Source organism: Cyprinodon tularosa, unplaced genomic scaffold, assembly GCF_016077235.1.
Source record: "Cyprinodon tularosa strain WSP-4 unplaced genomic scaffold, ASM1607723v1 ctg1946, whole genome shotgun sequence".
In the NCBI taxonomy this organism is placed as follows: domain Eukaryota; kingdom Metazoa; phylum Chordata; class Actinopteri; order Cyprinodontiformes; family Cyprinodontidae; genus Cyprinodon; species Cyprinodon tularosa.
In genome coordinates this window covers 42,743-49,253 of record NW_024038703.1, presented here as the reverse complement: position 1 = coordinate 49,253, position 6,511 = coordinate 42,743, and the positions used below count along the sequence as shown (strand labels likewise).

The 6,511-nt window shown below is 39.8% G+C and overlaps 1 long non-coding RNA gene across 2 annotated transcripts; it reads left to right on the top strand.

Annotated features, from left to right (window-relative positions):
• The first annotated feature begins 1,692 nt into the window (after positions 1 to 1,692).
• LOC119782515 lies at positions 1,693 to 5,858 on the top strand. 2 transcript variants are annotated; one of them, XR_005280673.1, is made up of 3 exons: positions 1,693 to 1,784; positions 1,990 to 2,217; positions 5,804 to 5,858. It is a non-coding gene; the product is annotated as an uncharacterized LOC119782515 (long non-coding RNA). The 2 variants fall into 2 exon arrangements; XR_005280672.1 differs by lacking the exon at positions 5,804 to 5,858 and adding an exon at positions 2,309 to 2,364.
• The last annotated feature ends 653 nt before the right edge of the window (positions 5,859 to 6,511 follow it).

The window sequence follows — 6,511 nt, the reverse complement described above, 5'->3', positions numbered from 1 at the left end:
CAGAGCAGGTTGTGTACAGCTAATGCCTGAACTACAGATCTGTGATGATGCTCTGCTGCAGATTTTACTGCCACAGCTTTAAAAGCTTTATGAGTTCGCTTTCAAAGCACCTAGTAACATCATATGGATCATATTTGTAGGCTGGTAAACACTCAGCAAAGTAAAGGTCAGTGGCCTGGTTCTATTTAGTGTTTAAAAAGAAGAAAATGTCACGTCCAGAATGCACTGCAGCTTCTATAAACGCTGCAGGACGGTGCCCTGTTCAACCATTCACAGCGCTAGAGCTGTCTCACATTTTGTCAGGTTACAAAAACAAACCTAAAGGTATTTTAATGGGATTTTAGATAGATGACAAAAATGGAAAGGACAAATATTTATTATTTAAGCGTATATTCATGTGTGTATGTTTGTTCTCAGCTGAAAATCAGCTAGATTGGATATGATGAAATACATCCGTCCGCCGGCAGTTTTCAAATCTTGCATTTAAATCAAGATCTAAACTTTTTCCCAGCCATTCTAGTTAGTAACATTCTAGTAGGAACATCAGTAGCATCGATCTAAAGTCTTTCATTGTAGTTCTGGCCCTACGTTAATGTTTTTGTTTTTGCTTGTTTGTTTAAACTGTGACAGATTTTATTTTGTCATTTGTAAACACAAATGTTTACAAAAAGAAATTTGTTTTAGTACAGCTTTCTAGACTCTAGGTTACGCATGTGCTGAATAACTTGCTACCCATGAACCTAACAAATGATTTGATGTTTTACAAAATTATGTAAAATTTAACTAAATAACCAGTGATATGCAAATTTTGGTTTCAAATAATAAGAGGGGGTTCGTTATCTTATGCAGACCAGTTAGTTAAATATCAACGGTCATAGCATCTTCATTCATATGTCACAGCTAATATACGCAACGGTTAAAATCAGAATCATTTCCTTTCCCATTGAGTTCCGTCCCAGTGTTCACGGGGATGGACGTCTGTGTCTTCAGCAGGCGTAGAGCTAACAGAACTGGCAGCGTTGCGAAGCAAGGGCTCGAAGATGTACGGCTGGAAGCCTTCTACACCAAACCAAGCTTCTGCCGCCCTGGCGTCCTCTTCCACAACATCTTTGTCCCCGCTTTCCTCCTCTAAATAAAAAATGTATGATGGAGGAGACTCATCCACGACCTCCGACACAAAACTCTCCTCCTCTCGCATGTTTCCGCTGTCCATAGCGTTCCTTGACAGTGTTTTTTAAGTCACCAATTTAGTGCTACTTGGTCCCATTGGAATTTCCCATTGGGAACCTACTAGCTCTAAGTAGCTAACTGGTTAGAAGATGCTTCCAACAAAGCGGCTACAACCAAACTTGTCTGCGGGCTTTCTGCTACAACAACCCCGCCCCCTTGATGAACGACCAATCACATTCATTTTATTCACTCGTGTAAAGTCGGGAGGATTCGGAAATGCAAGGTTGGAACAGCCGCTTCCCTGCGACTTTAAAGAGGGACGGTCAATGCTAATTTCCTTTTAGACATACCATCTTGTACAGAAAAAGCTTACTTTGGCTTTCCTTCTGACCTGATCTCCTGCTTCCATATTTTTGCTGACTAATGGTAAACTGCAAACAGGACTTCCAATAGCTTTCCTTTCGCAGGTTTTCCACTAACAGCAGATTTGTAAAGTTTAGTCATGATAACTGCAGGATGTTAGCAGGTTGTTTGACACTCATTATGTTCCCCTGTTCTAACAGCAGGTCCTACGCAGCGTCTCCAACCTGCATCTCCTGCTCAGCACTCTGCAGGTACGCCTCCTCCTGAAGTCTGCATCTGCAGGATTTATGTCAGAAATAAAAACATGATTGTGAAGTTTTAAGTTAATGTACATTTTAAGAAGTTTCTCTTTGTGCAAAAAGATCCGATCATAAATATTTTGATAACAGTATAGAATCATCTTAGAATTTCATGAGTTAAGTGTCTATTGTGATCGTGATGCCTTGTGGGTCTCAGGCGGTGGTGGTCCAGCAGGACAGCTACATCGAAGACCAGCGGCAGTCCTCCCATCCCAGCTCCCTGATTGAGCAAGAGAAGCAGCGCAGCCTGGAGAAGCAGAGGCAGGAGTTGGCCTCCCTGCAAAGGCAAGTGGCTGCTCTCACCGAGGAGAGGCGGAAGAGGGAGAAGGAGTGGGAGTTGAGGGAGCAGCAGCTTTCTGAGAGAGAGTCGGCGGTGCACTCACAGGTAACGATGCATCATCTTCCCCCAGCCTTGTTCTCCATTAGGTTCTAAGGAGGTGTAGTTCTTAATATAACCGCTGGCGTTTATTTTTCAGCAGGAAAATAAATGCTGAGGGAGTCATGCAGGAGTGCTTCACAAGCTGCAGGGGGTTTCTCTTCATCATAACCCAATAAAGTGTGAAGTCTTTTGCATAAACTAATTTTCTTCACTGCTTTGTTGTTTATCACAGGCGACCTTAGTTCCTTGAAATTTCATCACACATTTATTAAACTTTTTCTAAGATCATGAGGAAAGGTACAAAGTAAACTTATCAGGAAATATGATTGGTTTTGGGTGATAGGATTTAGCTGCTTTTTTTTTTTCAACGAAAGTTACACAAAAAAATAAAGTTGTTTCAGGTCTTATTTGCTGCAACACCAGGCTTAGGTGTTGCATAAACCTTCATTTCCCCAAATCTGTTAGAAAAGTTTTCAGAGGCAGAAAAGTGCCTGGACCTTGAGGGGGGGTCAAAACGGCAGAACTTGAGAATTGCAGGAGTCAAGAAAGGGCTGGAAAACAGGCAAAAAAATCTAGAGACTTTGTAGCAAAGCTGCTGACAGATGTCTTACAGTTGGATGAAAGACCACTGATTGACCAAGCTCATAGGGCACTGCGAGAGCGCCCGGGTGATGGTGAACCATTGCGGCACTCGATCGTCAGGGTGCACTACTGTCATGCCTTCAAGGAAATTCTGAAGAAAGTAATGCAGTCACGATACCTCCTTTATCAAGGCGAGCGAATTCAAAGCCGCTGCGCTGCAGCCTGAAACCTACTCGGTTACAAACCCGGAGTGAGATTCGGCCTTCTATACCCAGCCAGGCTGAGAGTTACACACAACGGCAGGGAGACTACATTTACAGACGCAGAGAAGGCGCGGTTGTTTGCTGAAGGCCTGGTTGGCCGTGATCGCAATGAATCTGAAGGAGAGAGGCGATGGGGGAGAGGATGCATGAGAACACTTCCACTGCTGTTTGACTTTATGGCGTCCTTCTTTTATTTAGATCAGCTGATGTGCGCTCCACCTTTCCAAGGAATTACATTAGACCATAGGGATTATCATTGTACAGCCTCAATATCTTACTCTGATAATAATAGGCGTATTGTTATACTATTTTTGTTATTTTTATTATTATCATCATTATTATTATTATTATCGAGCTGGTAAAATTTTCAGTTTGATCTGGAAAAGGACGCTATGATGCCTGATACAACAAGCATGAAAGGCCCAACCCCCAGGCTTTTTGGGCGCATTATGCAAGAATGCTGCTTGCTGCCGCGATGAATAGCGGCGTTTCTAAACTGTTGTCAGGGATGGCTGTGATCGACCCAAAAGTCAGTGAGCTAATCCGGAGTATTCCCATTTTAAATACAGTGAACCCTCGTTTATCGCGGAGGATACGTTCCAAAAAGAACCCGCCATAGGTGAAATCCGTGAAGTAGAAACCTTTTTTTTTTTTTAGAGTTATCATACAATGAAATACTCCATACAACATTGAAATCAACGAACAAAAAGTTTTTACAGGCCCAAGCATTTGTTTAACAAATAAAAGTACGGTATAAACATTGTTAACTACTGTACTGTACTGTAAAATAATATAGTTATAAATAAATAAGTAATAATTTGAATCATCAATACGAAATGAAGAGTTAATATTGCGGGGATCAGCACCGCCGTGACGGATTGGAAGGGGAGAAAATGAAAAATGATTATAAAAAAAAATACAAAGTACAGTGGGACAAATAGTGACTTCTGACGGAGCCGCTGCATCCTGATTGCTCTGTGGCGTTTTTTTCTTCTAAAGCCTGCGGTGCATGTATGTTTTTGAGAGAAGAACATAGTTATCGGTAGTTGTTGTCGCTCTTTTTTCTTGTGGGCCAAAAGATCCTTATAAACCGACATGCCACCATTGATTATGTTTGACAATACAGTTTAACAATGCATGATGCAAATCCGTGAAGCAGCGAGACCGTGAAAAGTGAACCGCGTTATAGCGAGGGTTCACTGTAATGTAAACTGTGGAGAGTTTCAAATACCTGGGTGTTCACGTCAATAATAAACTGGACTGGACTCATAACACTGACGCTCTGTATAAAAAGGGCCAGAGCCGCCTCCACCTCCTGAGGAGGCCGAGGGCCTTTGGAGTCAGCAGGCCCCTCCTTAAAATCTTTTATGACTCTGTGGTGGCCTCAGCCCTCCTCTACGCTGTTGTCTGCTGGGCCCCTGGCAGCTCAGAGTGGGACAGAAAGAGACTGAATAAGCTGGTAAGGAAGGCCACTTCTGTCCTGGGCTGCCTCAATATCTTACTCTGATAATAACAGGCGTATTGTTATACTATTTTTGTTATTTTTATTATTATTATTATCATTATTATTATCATTAACTGTAATGACATAGAAGATTCCTAGATGACTTGCAGAGACATCATTTTCCCTTCTCATTTTCTCCTGTATTTATGTCAATAATTAATTGCTGTATTTTTATTTGCAGTTTACTATGGAGAGCCATTTCAGCCAAAATTAAACAAATAAATAAATGGGTGAAAGAAATAAAAAATGAGTAAAATAAATCGAAAAAATGAAGAAAATGAGTGAAATAAATAAAAAATTTGTTGAATAAATAATTTAGCTTTTTCATTAAACCAATTTTTAATTTATTCATTTTTCATATTATTAATTTCCCAATTTCTCTTTTTCATTTATCTATTTGTCATTTATCCCTTTATCCATTTACCCATTTTTCATTAATCTAATTTTCATTTAACCACTTTTCAATTTTCCTTTTTCATTAAGCCAATTTTTTTATTTATTTATTTTTCAGATTATCTATTTCTCAATTTCTGTTTTATCTATTTTTCATTTGTCCATTTTTCATTTATCCCTTTATGTATTTACCCATTTTTCATTAATCTATTTTTTTATTTAACCATTTTTCAATTTCCTTTTTCCATTAACCCGATTTTCTATTTCCCAGTTTCATTAATCAATTTCCCATATATCCCTTTTTTTTACTTACCCATTTTCTTTTATCTATTTTTCATTTACCCAATTTTCATTAATCTATTTATCTATTTACCCATTTTTCATTAATCTATCTTTTAATTTAACCACTGTTCAATTTCCTTTTTCCATTAACCTGATTTCCTATTTCTCGGTTTCATTAATCAATTTCTCATATATCCCTTTTTGATCTTTCAATCTAAAGAAAAAAATGGAAAAGGGAATTAACGAAATCCAAAAACGGCCCGTTTTTTTCATTACGTTTTTTTGTTTTTTCTTTTCTAAATTGTGATGACAGAAAAGGAAAAACGGCTTGGTTTTTGATTTCTAAACGAAAAACGAAAGTAGCTTCCGTTTTTGGTTTTTAGGAAAAAAAACGAACTGCCTGAAGGTACACGGACCTTCAATTGATTCTTGATTAAAGTTTGGGTTTGCAAGTTAATGTACAGAGAGTCACACAAAGCAAAAGAGTGCTGCACTGCACAGCTGATATACTATGGTTAATCTATTTCCAAAGCTTTATATCCTAATCCAGTTTTGTAAAAATTAACAGCACAACAGGAACCAAGGCCAGGAACAGCCAGTCGCACTTCTTTGGGCCGACATCCAGTTGATGGTAAGTTCATTTTGCTGACAAGATATGATATGATATATATTACTTGATATTCCTAGGGTAAAAGATGGATTAATGGATTAAAATACAACATAAGGTGTTGTGTTGCTGGCATTTAGTTACTGTGTTTTTCCTTTTTAACAGCTGAAGTTTCAAGGCTCTTTGCGCCTTACACTAGGCAGTCAGGTGGTGCTATGGGCTGGTCAAGGCAACCAAGGCGTGCCAGAAACCAGCCAACCACCAGTTCTGCTGGTCCACAGACTCACACAGCTACATACAGACACACATTTTTTGCCCTTGCCCACAAAAACAGTTCAATGACTCCCACAAGGACTGAGAAGGCACGCCTTCAAAGGGCAGGGCTGGGGGAGAGACGTTTGTGCTTTCGAGGTATGTCATTAGATAGATATGTGTGTTTACGTGTGTATGCAGGTAAAGCACACACACATATATGTATGTAAATTCCCTTCTCACCCTCCGCGGGTGGTCTCTTTCATCCTCTGAGCTCGGGTCCTCTACCAGAGGCCTGGGAGCTTGAGGGTTCTGCGCAGTATCTTGGCTGTGCCTAGAACTGCACATTTCTGGACTGAGATGTCTGATGTTGTTCCTGGGATCTGTTTTAGCCACTGCTCCGGTTTTATATGTTAC